This window comes from Eptatretus burgeri, chromosome 9 (genome assembly GCF_056783735.1).
Source record: "Eptatretus burgeri isolate ZD-2024b chromosome 9, Ebu_testis_v1, whole genome shotgun sequence".
NCBI classification, from domain to species: Eukaryota; Metazoa; Chordata; class Myxini; order Myxiniformes; family Myxinidae; genus Eptatretus; species Eptatretus burgeri.
The window spans coordinates 10,073,489-10,095,078 of NC_140969.1; the positions used below are offsets into that span (position 1 = coordinate 10,073,489).

General features: G+C 46.5%; 1 protein-coding gene across 2 annotated transcripts in view; it reads left to right on the forward strand.

The window, feature by feature from the left end:
• The first annotated feature begins 2,017 nt into the window (after positions 1 to 2,017).
• Positions 2,018 to 21,590, forward strand: part of LOC147019510 (metabotropic glutamate receptor 8-like) — a 544,678-nt gene continuing 525,105 nt past the window's right edge. For both annotated transcript variants that reach the window (XM_085894056.1, XM_085894058.1), the window contains exon 1: positions 2,018 to 3,923. The gene's annotated coding sequence lies outside the window, so the exon portion shown is untranslated. The remainder of the gene's footprint in view (positions 3,924 to 21,590) is intronic.

The following is a 21,590-nucleotide window of genomic DNA, read 5'->3' on the forward strand; positions in this document are numbered from 1 at the left end:
TCCTCTTTCAGCTCATCGACTGTTGCTGGTTTTGAGCTGTAAACCTTATCTTTGAGATATCCCCATAAAGAGAAGCCCATTGGAGTGAGGTCTGGGGAACGCACAGGGAATTCAACACTACCTCTTCGCCCAATCCATCTGTTCGGAAAAGTTGCTTCGAGATTGGCCCTTACATCACGGTGGTGGTGGGGGGTGCTCCATCTTGCTGAAGGCAAATCTCTTTGACACGTGAACAGACGGATTCCTGCAGTAAGTTTAAGTAAACATCCCCAGTGACAGTTTGGTCAAAAAATGGCCCTAGGATGCCCAATGCTGATAACCCACACCACAAAGTAACCCCTGATAAGTGTAAATGGTGTTCCATTGTAACATTTGGATTTTCACGAGCCCAGTAGGTGCAATTGTGTCGGTTAATTGAGCCATTTAACTTGAAGCTGGCCTAATAGCTCCAAACAATTTTGGATGGAAATGCTGCATCTTCTTCGCATTTGCTCAGGTTCCACTCACAAAATTCAGCTCTCCGGTCAGTATCGTCTTCATTTAGAGCGTGGATTAATTTTGGAATGTAACTTTTCCAATTAATTCGCTTCAAAATGCGATGGGCGCTTGATTTTGGGATTCCTGTCTCACGAGCCATTTGTTGTACAGATTTCCGTGGAGATCGGTGGAGGGTTTCCAGCAATTGATTTTCCTTTGCGGGGGTGGTTGATGACCATGGTCTTCCTGAACGCTCCTTATGGACGTCATGCACAGTTCCATCTGTTTCAAACTTATCTCGGATGCGAGCAATGGTGTGTCGCGTTGGTGGATCTTAGTGAAAATGTCTTCTAAATTGTCTTTGCACTTCCATGATGTTTTCACGCTTCCAGTAGCACTTTATGATAAATTTTCTTTCTTCAAAACTGAGTCGTACTTCTGCCATTATTCGGGTCAATTTGATCTGAAAATAAATGAAAAATTCAATGAGTTATGAGGAGCCAAAATGTGAGTACATTTTTTTGGGACACCCTATATTTTTATATTTTCAGGGGCTGCAAAAGTAGGTATACAGTAGTAATGAAAAACAAAACGTGCGCACAAAACGTGTTTTATTGATTATACAAGCATATCAATAATAACATACCAATAATAAACATATTAATCCCTCAAATGTTGAAATTAAATGAATTCTGGTATTAAATGAATCCTAGCACCACTATTATAATACTGGAATACTGGTATAATCCTTGCTGTATACCTACTTTTGCTGCCCCATGTATGTATGTATGTATGTATGTATGTATGTATGTATGTATGTATGTATGTATGTATGTATGTATATATATATATATATATATATATATATATATATATATATATATATATATATATATATATATATATATATATATATTGTTGCGAATTTGCGCCCGCCGGCGTGCGATCGACCGCGTGTCGCCAAAAGCGGCCGCCTCGCCCACCGGAACGGAAAATTCAGTCATGACCCTCCGGGAACTACCGCCCGGAGCCAGTCACGGGTGGGGGTTTAACCTCACCACGATCGTGCCAATTTCCCACCCGCGCAGGATAGGGTTGCTCGCCAAATTCGACCTACCTAAGTACCTGCGCGAGTGGTCGACCGGCGATTGTACCTCGCCGCAGGTCGACTTCGGACACGAACCGCTTAAGCGGTTCGTTCCATGCTGCAGAGATAACCGAGCGGAGTTATAGTCGACCTTGACGATTAGGATTATTTACTGGGCGTTTTTAAACCCACTATCAATCCCTTACGTGATGTAAGATGGAGATTCAATAAAAGGAAGGAGACGAAGCAAAGCGGGAAAACAGTTGAACAAGTAAGCACATTTATTACACACACACACACACACACACACACACACACACACACACACACACACACACACACACACACACACACACACACACACACACACACACGGAAGGCACGTATATACAGTCATGCAACAAAAGCAAATGCAAGGATGCAGAGCTACTACCGAATAAAAGGGGCAATGTACAGGCACAGACACTTAGGCAGTTCTACTTATTGGACACGGCGCCACAGCATGCATTCAACCCGAAAGAAAGAAAGCCACCCTCACACGCAAGGAGGCAGACAGGTCTGTAGACCAAATGTACGTGGATCCTGGAGGATCGGCCAGGTCCACGAGACCGGGAAGGTCTTACCCGCGTCCTCGTGATGCGATGGCGGGCAAGCCGCAATGTTCGCGCAGCTGCGCCCCGACTCCGTGCCCCTGGCGTGGTCGGCGAGTCCTCTCCGGCGTGCTCCACGCGAGAGGTTTTGTTGGCACCACGTTTAGGGTGGGGGAGGAACGGGGCCCCCCTGGCACTATCTCAGTGTGGATTGGGGGGGGGGATTTGCTGATACTCAGGGAGAGGGGAATGGCTGGCTGGCTTGGACCCCGCGACGAGACGATCGACCCCCACACCGCAACCTCGTTGCCGACCGCCGTCTTCCCTTGACTCGAACTTGAACTCGACCAGCCGCCTGCAACTGAACCGCGCGAACTCCAACTCCGCGCGAGTCGCCTTGCGCTCGCATCTTTATAGGCCTCAGGAGGAGCCAATATGCAAATATTCGGATCAAAACGCGATTGGAGGCGGGGCCACGCCATCCTCTGTTCAGCCATTGGTCAGGCAAAAAGGGGCGTGAGCCTCTTTTGATCCGAATTTCTCTCCCGTAAAGAATTCACGTTCATCGCGCTTGGAGGCGGGGCCATACCGCCCGACGCTTGCGCATTGGATGGAGAAAAAGGGGCGTGAAGCCTTTTGGATCCGAATTTCTCCCTCGGAAAGGCCACCATTCGCGCTCGCGGCTTGATGCGTTTGGCACCAATCGCCAAACGGGCCCTAGACAGCCCGACATTTATTGTTCACAGGTGGTGCGGTTGCTGGTTGTGAAGGAGAAAGGCGAGGTGGTGGAGTTGTTTCGGGGGTGTTGTTGAGCGTCGTTAGAGAATGGCGGATGAGGCGCTGCTTGCGGGGTTTGGTTGTGGAGGTGAAGGTAGTGGCGGTTTGGTGGAGTTGTTCGGGGGCGTTGTTGATGGTGGCAATTTGGTTGTTGGGGTGGTGTTTGAGTTGTTGGTGGCTTAATGGTCGAAAATAACAATAGAGAAAGAAAAACGACTAACTCAAAGCGTCGCAGCCCGGATAAATCACACATATTCCCTCGAAACAACGGGTTTGGGCTAACTACACATAAACTTCCCGATATATCTCACCTGAGGACCCTTTATGGTGTATTGCGAATTTCCACAAGCGTAACAATATATACATATATATAGAGACAGGACAGAAGTAAATAGACACGTTAAATTTCATCTGCATAAAAATAAATACACTCATTTCATCTGTATAACACAGTTTATAACACAGTTTTACTCATTGATTTGTACTAATGTTCGACTATTTCTTTGCAGAAAAGAGTTCCTGGGTCTTGTACATCAATTTACTATGCCTTGAACCTGGGCAGCACACAAACGTTCAGATTCTTCAAAGAGGACGAATTGTTGGCCAATCGGAAGGTGGAGTCAGCCAGCATCAGATATCTCAGAACCTTGGCATTCCGCTTTTTACGGTCAATCGGGTGATTGTGCAATTCACCAGCAAAGGCAAGGAATCCAAAGCTTCCCGTTCTGGTCGATCTGGGCTCTCAGAAATGTGTCTTCGAGCTGTCAAGCGGTCCAGTGAGAAACCTCCCCGTTGCAAGGCAGCAGATGTTGCAGAGGAGGTCCAGGTTAGCTCAAGAACTGCCGTGCTGTACCTTCATCAACTGGGCTACTATTGGAGAGCAGCTCGGAGAAAACCTCTTCTTAGACCTGCCAACATTCAAAGGAGAAAGAACTGAGCTGACGAGATGGCCAACAGACCCTTGGAGTTTTGGCAAACTGTCATTTTTTCATGTGAGTCCCAATTTACTCAATTTTCGGGTAAGCACTCCTAGAGCATCTTCTCTAATTAAACAATTCAATTGGGCTTGTTTCTCATAAAGCCGCTGACATCGTACATCCTTATCAATATTAATCGTGCTATCTTGTAAAAAGAGGATTTCTTTTCTTAAAATATTTATCCTAGCTTGCTTTACATTTGTGAAGTTATTCCTAAATTGCTGACAGAAGACTCGGATTTGTGCTTTTATATAATCCCACCATTGACAAAAATTTGTAACATCGTTCCGTGATTCTTGAATTCGAAGCCAAATTTTTTTAAAAGATGATTTAAAAAAGGAATTATTTAAAAGAGGGGTATTAAAAGACAAATGAGAAGTATTCCTCTGAGGACGAGGAAAAGAAAGACGCATTTTGATTTAAAAAATGATCAGAAAAGCCAGAGGGAGCCATGTCAGTAAAACTTACACAATTTAAAAAGGAGAGACCAATGTAAAATTTATCAAGCCTTACAAGTGACATGTTATTTAACAAGCAACGACACCAAGTAAATTGTTGGACGTTCCCCCTGCTGTAGTCGCCAAACATCACCAAGATTATGTTGTAACAAGAGAGTGGACAAAGGCCTAGCACTAGCTGGGTGAGGTTCAGGGCTGTTCCGATATCTGAGTGGATCTAATGTACAATTAAAATCACCATCTAAACACGATAGGGTATCGGGGGTGAGATGATTAAGAAAAGTGAAGGAATCTGTGAAGAAAGCTGTCCTGACTGTACCGTCACTTGGGGCATAAACATTGACAATTAAAATCCTCTGGCGGTAATATATAAAATCAATTACAGCTAAATATGCAGGAACAATTTCTTTAAAAACCAGAGAGGAGATGGGAAGATGTGTGTACGTGCGTGCGTGCGTGCATGCGTGCGTGTGCGCGTGTGGTGTTGGTTGGCTTCATGGTTAGGGTGGCTGGCTTGGGATCCTCGGGTCCTGAGTTCAAATCACATGGCCCTTTATATTAAAACCAGGTGGGGTTGACTCAGCCTGTCATCCTTCCGAGGTCAGCAAAATGAGTACCAGCTGGCTGGGATGATCGAGCCATTTGAGTATCCTGCGTCAGAGTGGCGACCTGTCCAGCATTTTGCCCAATAGCCCAGGAGACTGCTTTGGCAGCACCAATGCTCTGTACAGAGAACGGTGCAAATGGATGGATGGATGGATGAGAGTTTATTGTTCTTGTGCCTTACTCCTCCCTACCACTATTCATTGGGTCCCTGCGTCCTGGCACTTGAGGCATCCTGGGTGCGTTCAGTGCCTATCAACACTCAGCAAACACAGCAATAGCCCACATGGTCTCAACAATGGCTTATGTAGCCTCTTGACAATGGTGAGTCTTTGGCCTTTATGGCTCACAAAAATTGAGCATGGCAAAACATGGCAACATAGCTGGCAGGTAGGATGCAAGCTGACAAGTGGCATGACTGGCTGGCAGCATAAATTGCTGGCAGGTGGTATGGCTTTCTGGCAGGTGGAATGGCTTTCTGGCAGGTGGCATAATATGGTAGACAGATGGAATAGCTGGCATGACTAGGGCCTGCCACAGCAGATTGTCTTGAGGCAGGGTGAGGGACAATAGCAGCAGATGGTGATAGATGTTGTTTATGGAGGTGGCAGGAACATGCAAGTGGCAGCTAATGGTATGGCTGGTTTTGGCCCGAACCTTATCCAAAACATATCTGCTCCACAAATCCTTATGTTCTATTTCTATCTCCTGCCCCTCAAAAACCCTCCAAGCTATCTATCCCCTCATGGGCCCCAAATCCTTGAAACAATCTGATCTTCCAGGAGGAAACCAAGACATGTGCTGTGACTCCAAAGGATGAGATGGTGTGGCCTCACCTGGCTCGCTGGCAGATTAGCTCGATGGGGGCGTGCCTACCCCGACACAAACAATTTGGGACTCAATGGGTCCTCGCAAAACTCAATTAAAGGGCTGCGATCAGAGATCGCTGATAGTTCCTGGTATAGTCAAGTCATAATATTAGCCAATTGGTAGCACTTGAAATTCTGGCTTGTAATGAAAACAAATGCATCATTGAGAATTGGAAGAAAAAACAAAAATTAAATAATGGAAAATATGTTCTTCAAAAAGTGGGACACCACAGACACCAAAAATAAATACATATATAAATGAAGATGAGGACTCCATAACGTAACGCACACACAGAGGTAACTGCTCATTGCCCTGAATGTCTCGAGTTCCATCAGTTATGAGTCCAAACTGAATGGGCATTTCATTCACATTACTGCTAACATTTCTCAGGTCTGCATTACTCATCACCTGTAGAATCTCGTTCTGAACTTCTGCGCTCATACAGGTTGGCTTCCTTGACAGCCATGCCTTGAGGTTTATATCATTCTCTGCCCGTAGCTGCAAAAGTATTTTGAAGTTACCTTCTGATGCATCCTTCTCACGGATTGCAAGGCCTTGTCAAGCTAAATATTGCAGTGAGGTGATAATCTTCAGAAGTGCTGATTGTGCAAGGGTTTGTTCTTCCAGAAGTTTGCTGTTCAACTACACATTGCGACCAAGTTGATTTCGCAGATATTTCAGATTTTCAGAGGCAAACTTATGTGTAGTTGATTGTTCGTGGTTTGAATTTTGGATGTCCTTCTTCAAGTTATGGAATCTATTTGAGACAAATGTGTCGTCTGCACAGCGGGTAAGTTTTTGACGAGAAGCATCTTGACCAATGCTCTTATGAAAATGAAGCCACAGAAAGTCATTGAACCATTGTCGTTGAAACTTCAATTTTCGGTTCGGCAGTGTTAGGACTGGGATGCAAATAAAATCACGAGGTTGAAAAGGCTGATCGGGGAAATTTGAGAGAGTAATCTCAAGTCAGTACTTGAAACTTGCACCCTGAACTGTTGTCATCCCCCTGGCCCATCCAGCTCTTTCTGGGAACTTGATCTCACCGATGGAAAGGATAGGGTTGTTTCAATTGATGTAGTGATGAAAATTTTTCTATCTATTTCTGATAAATAAATCAATTAAATGTACATATCATCTATTATATCTAATCCATACAACTACATTGGAGAAAACAGAGGTTGGTGAAGAAAATAACTCGGGATGCAAAAAGGGAATATGAAAAGGATATCGCCAAAAATACAGTGGCCTGCAAAAGTATTCAACCCGACCAAGAATGTCACATTCAGATGAATTACGAATTATGTCGAACCAATTTTTCCAAATGAACTTTATTTCCGAACAAATGAAGAGATCAAACTAAACACTGTTATCGTTGAAGGAGGTTACATGTCAGGAATACCTGCAGAAAAAATTGTACAAATCAAAATTCACTGGTTGTAAAAGTATTCAACCCCTGAGGTCAATACTTGGTTGAAGCAGCTTTTGTAGCAATGACTGCTATATGTGTTTTTGGGTAGGTCTCTACCGGCTTTGCACAGTGAGATCGTGAAATCTTTGCCCATTCCTCATGTGAAAATTGCTCTATTTCTGCCAAGTTTGATGGGGATCATCGATGGACTGCAATATTCCAAGTCTCTCCATAAATGTTCAACTGGGTTCAAGTCAGGACTTTGATGAGGCCACTCAAGAACATACATTTCCTTCTTATTCAGCCACACCAGTGTGGCTTTCACTTTGTGCTTCGGATTATTGTCCTGCTGAAATGTGAATCTCCTTCCCAGTTTCAGATTCAAGGCTGATTCAAGCAGGTTTTCATCAAGGATCCTCCTGGACTTTGCAGTCCATATCCTTTCTATCCTGACATGCTTACCAGTCCCTGCTGATGAAAAGTAGCCCCATTACATGATGCTGCCACCACAATGCTTGACAGGACAGATGGTATGGACTGGATGATGTGCAGTGTTTGGCTAGTGCCAGACATAATGTGTTGAATTTCGACCAAAAAGTTCAACTTTGTTTCGTCTAACCACAAAAGTTTTCTCCACATCCATGCAGTATCATTTAGATGTTTTTTTGTAAACTCCATACGAGCTTTGAGATGCAACTTTTTCAGTAATGGCATCTTTCCTGCCACCTGTCCATGGAGGCCAGCTTTGTGAAGGGAAAGGGATATTGTTGATTGATGAACATTGACCCCCATCTCAGACAAAGAGCCTTGCAGATCTTTCAAAGTCATTATTCGATTTACAATGACATCCCAAACCAGTTTCCTGATTGCCCGGCTGCTGAGTTTGGATGGGCGACCTGATCTAGGTAGGTTCTAGGTGGTATGATACATCTTCCTCTCCTTAATGATGGATTTCACCGGACTCAAAGGGTGAGTCAACTTCCGGTCGGTCAACTTCCCGACCCGGATCTCAACCAATGGTACTCCATCTCTTCTGGATCTGATTTTGACAAATTTCCCTGACAATATCTGCTGCTCTTCCTTCGCTCCAATTGGTTCTTCTGACCACGTCCTTGTTAAAGTGGACATCTCTCTGGCTGTTATCAGAGAACCACCTCACCGCCGTCGAGTCTGGCATTTCACTCAAGCCGACTGGCAGGGTCTCCGAGCAGCCATCAAACTTACAGACTGGTCTCCTATCACTACTTTCTCAAACATCAACTCATCCTGGGAATTCTTTCAAAGAAACTTGCTCTCCCTCATGCACAGATTTATCCCCTCTCTTGTTCAGTTGTCTTACCCTTCCTCCCGCCCTTGGTTTACTGAAGCTTGTGGCGAGGCAGTTGTCCTGAAACAACTTGCCTTTGCCTCATGGAAAGCAAACCCAACTGAGGGCAATCTCAGTTCTTTCCACAAAGCTCGGAACAAGTGTGTATCTACCCTCAGGAGAGCCAGAAAACAACATCTTTCTCATCTCAAGTCTGAACTCTCAAACCTCTCTCCCTCCTCAAAATCCTGGTGGCGTTTAATCAAATCTGTTTCTGGTGTATGTTCCCCCTCCATCCCCTCCCTTACCTCAAATGGCCGCACTGCTGATTCCACACGTGATAAAGCTGAATGTCTAAACTCAGTGTTTGCAGCTAAATCTTGTGTCCTAAACCCATCACTATCTCTACCCACTTTACCCAGTCGCACCCAACTGTCCCTGGACTCTGTATCCTTTTCTCCTGACAAGGTGGAGAGCTTGCTTTCAAACCTCGAGTCAGATTCTGCAACCGGTCCAGACGGCATCAGCCCACGTGTCCTCAAAGCCTGCTCTTCTGCTCTTGCTCACCCTCTCTCTGTTCTATTCACCCTCTCATTTGCCCAAGGTCATCTGCCATCTGCTTGGAAATCTGCTAACATCACTGCCCTGCATAAAAAGGTGCAAAAACAGATCCCTATAACTACAGACCAATCAGCCTTCTCCCAATCATCAGCAAGGTGATGGAATCCATCATCGCCTCAGATATGAAATCCTTCCTCTTCTCCAATGGCTTGATTTCCAATCATCAATTTGGTTTCAGACCAGGTCACTCTACCCTGGATATGCTGCTTCTGCTCTCCCATCAATGGATGGAGGTCCTCAATGCCAGACAGGAAATCCGAGCCGTATCCCTGGACATATCACGTGCTTTTGACACAGTCTGGCACCCTGCCCTACTCACCAAACTCTCTTCCCATGGTATTCAAGGCCATCTCCACTCATGGCTCGCAGACTTCCTCTCCTGTCGCAGTCAACGTGTGGCCCTAAATGGAGTTCTTTCATCCCCTCTTCCTGTGCAGGCTGGAGTTCCTCAAGGTAGCATTCTGGGCCCTGTTCTTTTTCTGGTTTTCATCAATGATCTCTCGGACTCTCTGGAAAATCCTCTATTTCTCTTTGCCGACGACTCCACCCTCTGCCGTACCATCTGTCATCCCTCAGACCGGCAAGCAGCAGCTACTTCAATCACTGCAGATCTGGATAAAATCACAAACTGGTCCAACACGTGGAACATGTCTTTCAATCCAGACAAATCTCACACTCTCACTATGTCTCTTCGAAAGGACCGTTTACAAAACCCCCCCATCCACTTTCTCAACAATCCTCTGGAAGAAGCCTTTTCTTTCAAGCTTCTAGGTCTCACTATCTGCCATGACCTTTCCTGGGAAAGTCACATTTCCAACCTCGCCTCAAAAGCCAGTCGCCGACTGGGAATCCTCCGTCGTGCTAAGTCCTTCCTCGGCCCTCTTGAGCTCCTGACCACTTACAAAGCTTTTATCCGTAGCCTGATGGAGTACTGCTCTCCCCTCTGGGCTGGTGCTCCTGCCTCCCACCTTTCTCGGCTTCACGCTGTCGAAACCAGGGCATTTAAGATCATCGGCATCTCCCGCAATGAGGCTGAGTCTTTGGGCCTCTCACTCAATCACCGCAGGTTGGTCGGTGGTCTTTCTGTCTTCTACCGACTCCTCTCCAGCCTTGCCCCCCTGCTCTCTCTGCGATTTGTCCCCACCACATTTCCACAGGGCGCTCAAGGTCCGCCAACAACCCCCTTCTGGTAAAACTACCAAAATCACGAATCACTGCTCATCTTCACTCTTTCATTCCTCTTTTTCCCGCCTTTGGAATAAACTTCCTCACTCTATTCTTTCCCATTCTTCCCTCCAGGCTTTCAAAGCAGCTGTTCACCACCACCTCTTATCTTCCCCCATCCAAATCCTCGATCTTTTCTACCCCCGATAATCCACCCAAGCCCACTTCCTTCATTTCTCCTACTTTCCTTCCTGAAAGTCCCTGAAATGTCCATCTTCTCTTCGCCATGTTCCCCGTCCCATCCCCATCCCTCTCCCTTCCACAGTTCACCTAATGTGTCTGTTCCCCACTGTTTTGTCCCTTCCACTCCCGCCCCTCTTGTCTCATGCCTCCTTGCTGTGAGTTGTGTGTTAGCTCTCATACGAGCCTCGACCAAGGTATACAAAAAAAAAAAAAAAAAAAAAAAAGGGATAATGAGCAAATTTGAAATGTTCTTGTAACCCTATGCTTGGTGTTGGCTTAAAGGTTCGGGTGGTGGGCTTTGGATCCTAGGGTTCTGAGTTCAAATCCCACTCAACTGTTGAATTAATACCAGGTGGGGTTAACTCGGCCTGTCATCCTTCCAAAGTCGGCAAAATGAGTGCTAGCTTGCTGGCTGGTATCCTGTGTTGGAGTAGCGACCTGTCCAGGATTGTGCCCAAGAGCCAAGGAGACTCCTTATGCAACACTAACGCTCTGCAAAGAATATGGTTCCAATCTTCTTCTTCTTATAACCCTCTCCTGAACAGTGCCTCTCTCCCACTTTAAGTCTGACTTCTTTGGAAAGCTCCTTGGTCTTCATGTTTGTCTTGTTGGTTGATCAAGTGAATTGCATGTAAAAACTACTTCGATAAGCTGTGGAGCTTAATTTTTTTAATTAAACCACTGATTATATCCAGGTGAAAACTATTACACTTATTTTGGAACTTTTCAAACAAATAATTTGCTCCTGAAGTGATTTTAGGTTAGGGTTTATCTTTAGATTAGGTTTATCTTTATCTAATTTTAGATTAGGCAAAGGGTTTGAATACTTATACTTATGCACTTCAGAATCATCTGATTTTCTCTGTAATCAAACTTATTCACATTTTATCTGCATTTTGCTTTATCACTTTAGAGTAGTTTGTGAAGACTATATATTAGAGGTGTCATCCACGAGTTGGCAGTCTCCTTGGGTTAACCTGAGGCGGTCGCTTCGGGTGGGTGCCTGGAATGTCATCTCAAAGAGAGGATGATCTATCTGTTATCATCTGAGATCAAGCGTTTGAACATTGATATTACAGCACTCTCTGAGGTTCGGTAATCAGATCATGGCAGAATCATGGTGGGTTGTTATACCTACTCTTAATCTGGTCGCTCTGATGCTTACCATGCCCAATAGTCCAGCAGCGTAGTCTGATATTTCAGATCAATTGTTCAAATTTGCATAAAAGCACCAAAATTGGTACACATGTAGAATAATGTATTCCGAACAATTCTAGATATGGAGCCACGCGGACGCGGCGTCAGCCGTCGCGCAAGCTCTGAGGAATGTCCGGGGTCTCGGTGGTCGGTGCGCAGCAGATGATCCGGAGGTCAGCGCGATGTTCCAGGCACGCACGGTCGCGCGCACGGTCTTCGGCGCTGATCGTGGCCGAGCGTTGCAATGCAGTCAGTCGGACGGCGGTCTGAGCACTCGGGGACGTCTACGGTGTGTGGGCCGGGAGTCGGTGCCCATCATAACGGCCATGGATAGCGGTGTGCGAAGCGACCCTTACGTCCCGGGTCGGGACCTACTGCCGGTACGGTGTTCGGTGCATGGCGTACACTTTTACGCCCCGGGTCGAGTCTTGCAGCCTGGGTATAGAGATCCCGGCGACCCGGAGCGGGAGATGCTGTCGATGTTGAACCTGTCTTCAATTGGTCCGGAGGTTACAAGATCAATGACAGTGGAGGTTGAGATGATCGGGGCATTGATGCTGCTGATGTTGAACCTGTTTTCAATTGGTCCGACGGTGACAGGGCCAATGCCATTGGAGGTCGAGATGATCGGGGCACTGATCGGGTGTTGAGTTGAGTCCGCTCCTGCTACCCTCGCATTGCACACCTATGCCGGTGAAGCACTGCCGGCGGTTGGCGGGGCACACGTCTTGGTTGCCCAGCAGGGTCAGCGGGTTGCGCTCCCGCGGTTCGTGGTGCGAGGGGAGGGGCTCGCAGTTCCTGTTTCAGAGTTCGTACCTCCAGGTGCACCTGTGCCTCCTTCCGGGCACGTACCTCCGCTTGGGTGCAGGCCTCCCTCGAGACGCGAGGGCGAGGTTCCGGCGACGGGGGCCACGACGATGCAGCATGGGCTGCCGTTCATTGCTTCCTGCGACGATGTTGTACGGTTCTGGAGCAACGGGAGCCATGCCAGCCGCGATGAGCTCTCGCGCTTCGGCTGCGCTCATGATACAGTGTGCACTCGTGTCGTTCAGGCGATTTCAGCGGGGAATTGGAGCGAGTCAGTCGCGTTCAAGAAGTTCGCGGATCGCGACCATCGACGACAAGCAGGTCATCGCAACGTCGCGACGACGACCGAGAGACGGACACGCGATGTGATTCATGGGTGGCTGTTTGTTGCGTATTTGATTTTCATTGCATGAGTGATGAAATTTAACCTTGTTAAAGTAAATGCCAACAGTTCGCGTATGAGCATAATATGTTTGACTGGGATCGATCGATGGGATGTCGGATATGATCGATGTGATGTGAAGGCCTTGGGGGGTGATCGTGGCAAATAAAGAGGTCTCGTCGGCCTCCAGCTGCGAGGGCAGCCCACGGGTCGCAACCCTGTCATGTGTGGGGATTATGCTGGGTGGACGCGCTGTACGTGAGGGGAAGGTTGCATTGAAACAGGCGATGTTTTTGTTGTTGAATGACACTGATATATGTCTCCAGCTGCACTGACCGTCCATGTGGACGTGCATGGTTTTCCCGGTTGGGTTGGATGCGCGATTTTGGTGTGGGGATCAGGGATCGGCTTGGGGCTGGTTCGCTGTTTAGCGTGACCCCCACTCCTGGTTTCGCCAAGGTCAGACGTGCCTGGCGCCCTGGGGCGCAACTCTCTGTTCTCGCCAAAGCCGTTCGGACGTGCGTTGCGGTCTCGGCTGATTGTAATGCATGGGTTTGTTTTGGGATTGATGGGGCGCCCAGCCGGCGGCGCTGTTCAGCGTCACTGCCCAAGGTCGGGCGGGTTTGGCACCTCTGTACTCGCCAAGGTCGGCTGCGCTGGCGCCACGGGGCTTCCAGACAACGGGCTTCCAGGCTCAGAATGTTTATCTGATTCAGGTCTGTCTGGGGGAGATGTGCCGCCTTGTCGGCCGGGGGCGTTTGATGGTGCCGGGGGAGGTTTGCTCGGGAGGTCGTCGCGACCTCGCCGGAGGGCGTGTAAGCATGAGCCGCCTGGGGGCGCTTCTGCTGCGTAGTGATGCTGTGCTTCCCGCCTTGCTTCTTGATATCTATAACGCTGTCAGGGTTTTTGTGGGTTCGTCGTGCAACTCAGTTTTCGATCACCTGTCCGTTGAAGTTCAACTCGCTCACATCGACACGTTATATGGTGTGATGTGCCTATGCTTTTTGGTTATTATCGTTTTTGTACCTCTCTGCTTTTATATCATGGTATTCTGTGCTGATTATGCTTATTATTATTATGATGGTCATTTTATAGTCATAGTTTTAGGAGGGAGGATTGTGGTGTAGTGGCCTGCGGGGGCGAGGCATGATGCGGGGAGCATGGTGGGGGCGTGGAGGAGTGGTTTTGGGGTGGTCACGTGCCTGCACGGGATATAGGAGTGCGCGCCGCCTGAGGCGTTTGTGTAGCCGTTGTAGTCTGTGGAGCCTGTGTAGTCTGTGTAGTAGTGTGCATCCTGTGGGCAATATGCAGTGTGCAGCAATCCTCACGACTGTCCGAGTCCCGCTGCCCTCCGGACATTACAGTTATGAGACATGTGTTGATCCCCACGAGTCTGGAACTGTAAACTAGAATAGCACTAAGTTTCTTGACTTTGCAAGAAATAATGGACTTAAGGTGGCTTGTTCATGGTTTCAGCACCCACAGGCTCATCGCTGGACTTGGTATTCCAACGCTGATGGTTTGGCAAAGGAGATTTACCATGTGCTCGTTGACAGTCACTGGAAGATGATCCAGAACTGCAGGGTCTACCAGAATGCTCAGTTCCTCAATGCTGACCACAGGTTTGTGGGAGCAACTCTGAAGTTGCAGCCAGTAAATCCAGATAAATGGTGCCATCCCAGCCTCGGCTGGATATTGGCAAGCATAAGGATGAGAGGGAAGTTGAGGATTTTGTGAACAGGCTGATTGGGGATTTGGGGAGTCTGGGTGCTTTGGTGAATCCTGAAGAGTTGTGGAGTGCCTTCAAGCCCACCATCCTTGATGTTGCCGGTGGATGTCTTGGAACTCACCAGAGGGCGAGGAAGAGTTTTGTTTCTCAAGGAACACTGGATACCATTGATCTGAGTCACAGGGCCAGGCTCAATGGCAGAGCAGAGCTGTTCAGGAGAGTTGAGTAAAACTGAATGTGCACTGAGGGTGAACAAGGAGGCCTATGTGCGAGGAATCTGTGACGGGGTGCAGCATCACCTGTGGTTAAATGATTTTCATCCTGCTTATAGGGGAAGTCGCGCATTGAATTTCTCCAAGCCCGTCCCTCAGCGTACTGCAGTTAGGGCAAAGGGTGGTGGGCTCTTGATAGAGGAGTCCGAAGTGAAGGCCCACTGGGCTAGTTACTTTGGCTGTACCAGGCGGATCCACCAGCTGTTGAGTTGGTTGTCAGGGTTGTTTCTATCCCTATTGCTGACCCTCCAATCAAGTGTGATCCCCCTTCGATTGTGGAAACAGGCTCTGGTGAACCAGTTGAAATTGGGTAAAGCTCCTGGAATCTGTGGCATCCATGCTGAACTTCTGCAAGCTGGTGGAAATGCTGTACTCATGTCGTTGCATGCAGTTATGTGCTCTGCCTGGAACACAGGCATCATCCCAACTGACTGGAAGATGGGCCTTGTTGTCCCTCTCTGGAAAGGGAAGGGTGATTGCCAGGACTGCAACAACGACTGAGGGGTGACGCTGTTCTCAGTGCTGAGCAAGGTCTTTGCTCGGATAATTCTTGATAGGATTTGCCACCATCTGCTTGAGCACCAGCATGTAGAGCAGTCTGGCTTTACACCAAAGAGGTCAATGATTGACCATGTCCTTGCTCTTTGGGTCCTCACCGAATGTAGACGAGAGTTTTGCTAGGGGCTGCTTGCAGCTTATGTTGATTTCTGCAAAGTGTTCGATTCAGTAACTCGGGATGCCCTCTGGAGGATTATATTGGTCTTTGTGGGGTGCCACCAAAACTGATCAATCTGATGTCTGAACTATATTCTGGTACTGAGCACTGTGAGATGTGGTGATATTATCTCTGACTTATTTCCAGTTGTTACTGGAGTTCGTCAGGGGTGCGTACGGGCCCCCACACTTTTCAACGCTTATCTGGACTGGATTAAGGGGATGATATCAGAGAGATCGAGCTGCATTTTATCATTTGGGAATGTCAAGATCCCTGACCTTGATTTTGCAGATGATGCAGTCATCTTTGCGAAGACTCCCAGCCTTTTGGAGGCCCTTGAGGTGCTGAATGAGGAGTCAGAGCCGGTGGGATTACAGGTTTCCTGGGTCAAAACTAAGATCCATTTTTTAAATGACATATTGAATGCTGCTATCTTGTCTGTACCTGTTTGTGGTGAGGATGTTGAGGTCACTGAGAGATTCATTAACCTTGGCAGTGATATTCATGCCTCTGCTGGCTGTGAGCCAGAGGTCAAGAGATGTCCGGGTCAGACCTGGGGAGTCATGGATTCACTGGATCATGGGGTGTGGCGCTGTCGGTACCTGTGCAGGAGGACAAAAGTCCAAGTCTTCAGGTGCTTGGTGCTTCCAGTCTTGCTCTATGGATGTTGGTCTTGGACTCTGACCAGGGGTCTGAGATGGAGACTTAATTCCTTTGGTACCAGGTCTCTTCGGAGAATCCTTGGCTATCGCTGGTCAGACTTTATGTCCAACGAACGGTTGCTGAAAGAGACTCAAATGAGATTTGTTACCTTCATATTCTGTGAGCGTCAGCTGCGGCTGTATGGACATGTGGATCGTTTTCCTGATGCTGATCTTGCTCACCAGATTCTCTCAGCGAGGGAGTGTCGTGAGTGGAGGAGACCAATGGGCTGACCACGTACCTCGTGGTTGCAGCAGGTTGATCGGCATCTGAAGGAGATTGGGATGGGCCAGGCATCTGCCTGGGGGATGGCCAGACGGAGGCCCCTGGAGTACCGGCGCAAAGTGGACGTGGCGACGCACTGCTCTGGCGCATGCTCCTATACCTGACCTGACGTGAGTTCAAATCTCACAAACACCCATTGAATTGATAGGAGGTGTGGTTGACTCAGCCTGTCATCCATCTGAGGTCAGCAAAATGAGTGCCAACTTGCTGGTATTCTGCGTCGGAGTGGCGACCCATCCAGGATTGTGCCCAATAGCCCAGGAGACTGCTTCGGCAGCTCTGACACTCTGTACAGAGCATGGTCCTTATGGATGGATGGATTTTGATTTATAATTGATCCCCTGACAAATACAACTTAAGACCTGTTTGCTTTAAGATTACCTATAGCTGTCTGGCACTCTCCTGTCTACTTACCACACCCCTCCACCTCCCACAATCCAGATAATTGATGTAAATTTTGAATATTAATGGTTCTAGTACTGATCCCTGAGGTACCCAACTATTTACATCCACCCAATAAGACATCCTCCCATTCACAGCCACTCTTTGCTTCCTATCACTTATCCAGTTTGCAATCCAATTAGCTACCTGACCAGCCACTCCACAAGCCCTCACCTTAGCTAACAACCTCCGATGTGGTACCTTATCAAATGCCTTCTGAAAGTCCAGATTTACAACATCCACTGCATTCAATAAACCTGCCATCTCACCCTCATTATCCACCAATTATCTTGTGCTATTCCTCAATAGAGTCACAGTCCTCTTAACCTTTTCCTTACCCCTAATAATCTTGTATACTTTAAAAGAATGTCTTGCTGCAATGTTTAATACAGTGGCCCACAAAAGTATTCACCCCACTCCAATGTTTTGACATTTTGATGCCACCTGAGCTTATTTCATGATGCTTTCAAATGAAACTTAATATATAGGTCAGGTCAGGACAGGTTAGGTAGGTATGGGAGCATGTGCCGGAACAGCGCGTCCCTGCGTCCACTTTCTGCCGGTACTCCAGGGGCCTCCGTCTGGACATCCCCAGGCAGATGCCTGGCCCATCCCCATCTCCTTGAGATCTCCGAACCCCATCTCCTAACCTGCTGCAACCTCTACCCCCTCACAGGTCTCTCCAAAGAGACCTGCTACCAAAGGAACTCAGGACATGAATCAAAAGAGATAGTTTAACACTGTACAGGAATGTAGTGAGACCCCATCAAGAATATTGTTTGCAGTTTTGCTCAACACATCTGAAGAAGGACATTGCTGCCAAAGAGAAGGTTCAGTGCAGGGCTACGAGATTGATTCCGAGGCAAGCTCGACCAAGCTATGAGGAACGATGTTGATATAGCACAGGCATGATGAGGCGAATGGCCTCTTCCTGCGTTGGATTTCCTTGTTAAATAGATAAAAATCTAAAAGTTATAATCACCTCCATTATTTATCAAGTTGGTCTGGATGGATAAACACCAGAAGCCTTTTTTACGGGGGACCGCAGTCCGCCTTTTGAGCACCCTTGACAGTCTAATTACACATTCATCTCCAATGCAACAATGACTAAATAAACATTCCTTTCCTGAAAATTCCATCATGGGTGAGTAAAGAGGGCTCTTTTCGAAAAGAGCTTGAAGCAACACAGCACTGCAGTAGATGCAAATGTTTATCTGTATCAGGACTCACGTACAACAGTACAGAGATACATTTTCAGCGAATGCGCACCATGCGATGCATGCTTACTCCGACTAGTGAATCCAGCACGACGAGCACAAGCAGATACTGGTCTCTTTTATGAAATACTGCCCACCAGCGCAGTCTTGATTTATGAGAACTTATTTGGTGAAAGTTAATATTTATTTACACATCATTAGTTGATGCATTTGGGAAACATCCCGCATCTGGGTCTGTGTGGGGTGTACATACCAAAGCATTTTATGTGATACTAGCGGAGTACCTGCCTGACGGGCGATCATATTCCAAGCGTGCAACACGTTCTTCTGACACATACTTTTATTTGGGTGGTGTATAGGCAACTGATAGCTCTGCATACGCAAATAAATAAATAGCACAGGTTACATACATGAAGCAAAAGCATACGTACTGCATATCATTCAAAACGTCTCACTGCACTGGAAAACGTGGGGACAGGAATACTGTACGGTGAAGGGTGGAACCTATAATACACTCTCCCACCGTGGCGGCATTACACCATAAACATTTACAAAGATAATTATTTGTGCCCCTGCCCCAAAAGACCACCGGCAAAGATAAAAGCATCCCGATGCACTAATTGGGGTCATGCTGACCCTATGAAGCAAGACTGGATGTTATCGGTCCAGAACTGAAGGAGTTGCACGACAAACAAACAACCAAACACCATTCCATGAATTACAGTAAAAAAAAAACTAGAGGGGGAGCACTCGGTAGAGTGCAAAACCTCCGCCGCCAATACTGCTACGTCACTCAAGTGAACCTGATATCCTATTCATTCAATTGGACGTCAACAGTGCTCACAGAGTTATAGTTTGCAACTTTCCCTTTTACTTTGAACTTTTACATACTCAATTCATTCGTCAAAACTAGATTCCTTGAGACAGAAATTGATTTTATGTGGGTATATCCACCTGAAGTTCCAAAATCAGCCGCAATTATAATTTTGGCATGTTTTTGTTGGAAATCACTTATAACATGTAGAAATGCAAAAGAAAATCGAAATTTTGTTGAAAAAAAAGAAGATGCAAATTTTTTTTTTCTCCAACAATTTTTTTTTTGGGGGGGGGGGGTTGGAAATCACTTAAAACATGTTGAAATGCAAAAAAAAAAATTCAAATATTTTTTCAAAATGGCCGCCATAGCGGCCATATTGGATTGTGGTCCAAGTCCAAAATCTAATGGCATGATCCTTGGACCATACCTAATCCCCCCACCAAGTTTCGTCGAAATCCGTCGAGGAGTTTTTCCGTAATACTGTTCACAAACAAACAAACAAACAAACAAGCAGTCATAGACTGGTACTTACGAAATTATCAACTTGACCTCTGACCTTGTCTAATAAAAGCTGTCTCGAGAGAAGGTAGCGACGCAAACCAGAAGTTTCTACGATGATTCTGTACCAAACCATCAAAAATCGTAACGTCGATCGAAGCAATAATCTCCATTTCTCCACGCAATTATTTTATATTTTATCAAAGTCACAAAACCGTAATATTCGGCCATCCACCAACAATCTTTACATAATATAATCCGACGGCTTAGCGAGTCAGGCATGCGACGATAACCTTTATTGGGATAAAAAATGACTTTTCAACACCATCTTTATCGAAAACACCGTCAGCGCGCACACGGAAAACTTTTACGTGACTCAACGATGCGTCTGCTCGAGCGCACTGCACCACGTGACGACCCGTGACGCGTCGAGTGAAATATTTTTTATACAATCTTAAAACGTCTCCAAAACATCCGATTTTTACCAGAATTTCGACAACCGAGTTTTAAGCTTCCGAAGCGATCACAAAAATCGAAAACAAAATTAAAATCGAAGTTAAAACGAACTCGTAACGTCAAGCGAAGCAAAAATCTCCATTTCTCCATGCAATTATTCAATATTATTTTATCAAAGTCACAAAACCGTAATATTCGGCCATCCACCAACAATCTTTACATAATCCTACGGCTCAGCTAGTCAGGCATGCGACGATAACCTTGATTGGGATAAAAAATGACTTTTAAACACCATATTTATCAAAAACACCGTCTGCGCACATGGAAAACCTTCACGTGACTCAACGATGCGTCTGCTCGAGCGCACTGCATCATGGGACGACCCGTGACGCATCGAGTGAAATATTTTTTATACAATCTCAAAACATCTCCAAAACATCCGATTTTTACCAGAATTTCGACAACCGAGTTTTAAGCGTCCTAAGCGATCGCAAAAACTGAAGACAAAATTAAAATCGAAGTTAAAACGAATTCGTAACGTCGATCGAAGCAAAAATACTCCATTTCTCCACATTAATTTACGGAATTATGTTTGACCTCACTGTGACCTTGACCTTTGACCGATTTTGACCAAAATCTAATCAGCGCGAGCCATCACCCTCCTGAATCACTTGGTGTAATTTGGCATTGGCAGCTTCTTCCGTTCTCGAGTTATCGTGCCGCCAAACAAACAAACAAACAAGCAGTCATAGACTGGTACTTACGAAATCGTCAACTTGACCTCTGACCTTGTCTAATAAAAGCTGTCTCTTCAGAAGGTAGCGACGCAAACCAGAAGTTTCTACGATGATTCTGTACCAAACCATCATAAATCGAATGTTTGACCTCACTGTGACCTTGACCTTTGACCGATTTTGACCAAAATCTAATCAGCGCTAGCCATCACCCTGCTGAATCACGTGCTGTAATTTGACATTGGTAGCTTCTTCCGTTCGCGAGTTATAATTTTTTTTTGATGTTTGACCTCACTGTGACCTTGACCTTTGACCGATTTTGACCAAAATCTAATCAGCACGAGCCATCACCCTCCTGAATCAGTGGTGTAATTTGACATTGGTAGCTTCTTCCGTTCTCGAGTTATCGTGACGACAAACAAACAAACACACAAACAAGCAGTCATAGACTGGTACTTACGAAATCGTCAACTTGACCTCTGACCTTGTCTAATAAAAGCTGTCTCTTGAGAAGGTGGCGACGCAAACCAGAAGTTTCTACGATGATTCTGTACCAAACCATCAAAAATCGAATGTTTTGGATGTTTGACCTCACTGTGACCTTGACCTTTGACCGATTTTGACCAAAATCTAATCAGCACTAGCCATCACCCTCCTGAATCACGTGGTTTAATTTGACATTGGTAGCTTCTTCCGTTCTCGAGTTATCAGTACCAAACCATCAAAAATCGAATATTTGACCTCACTGTGACCT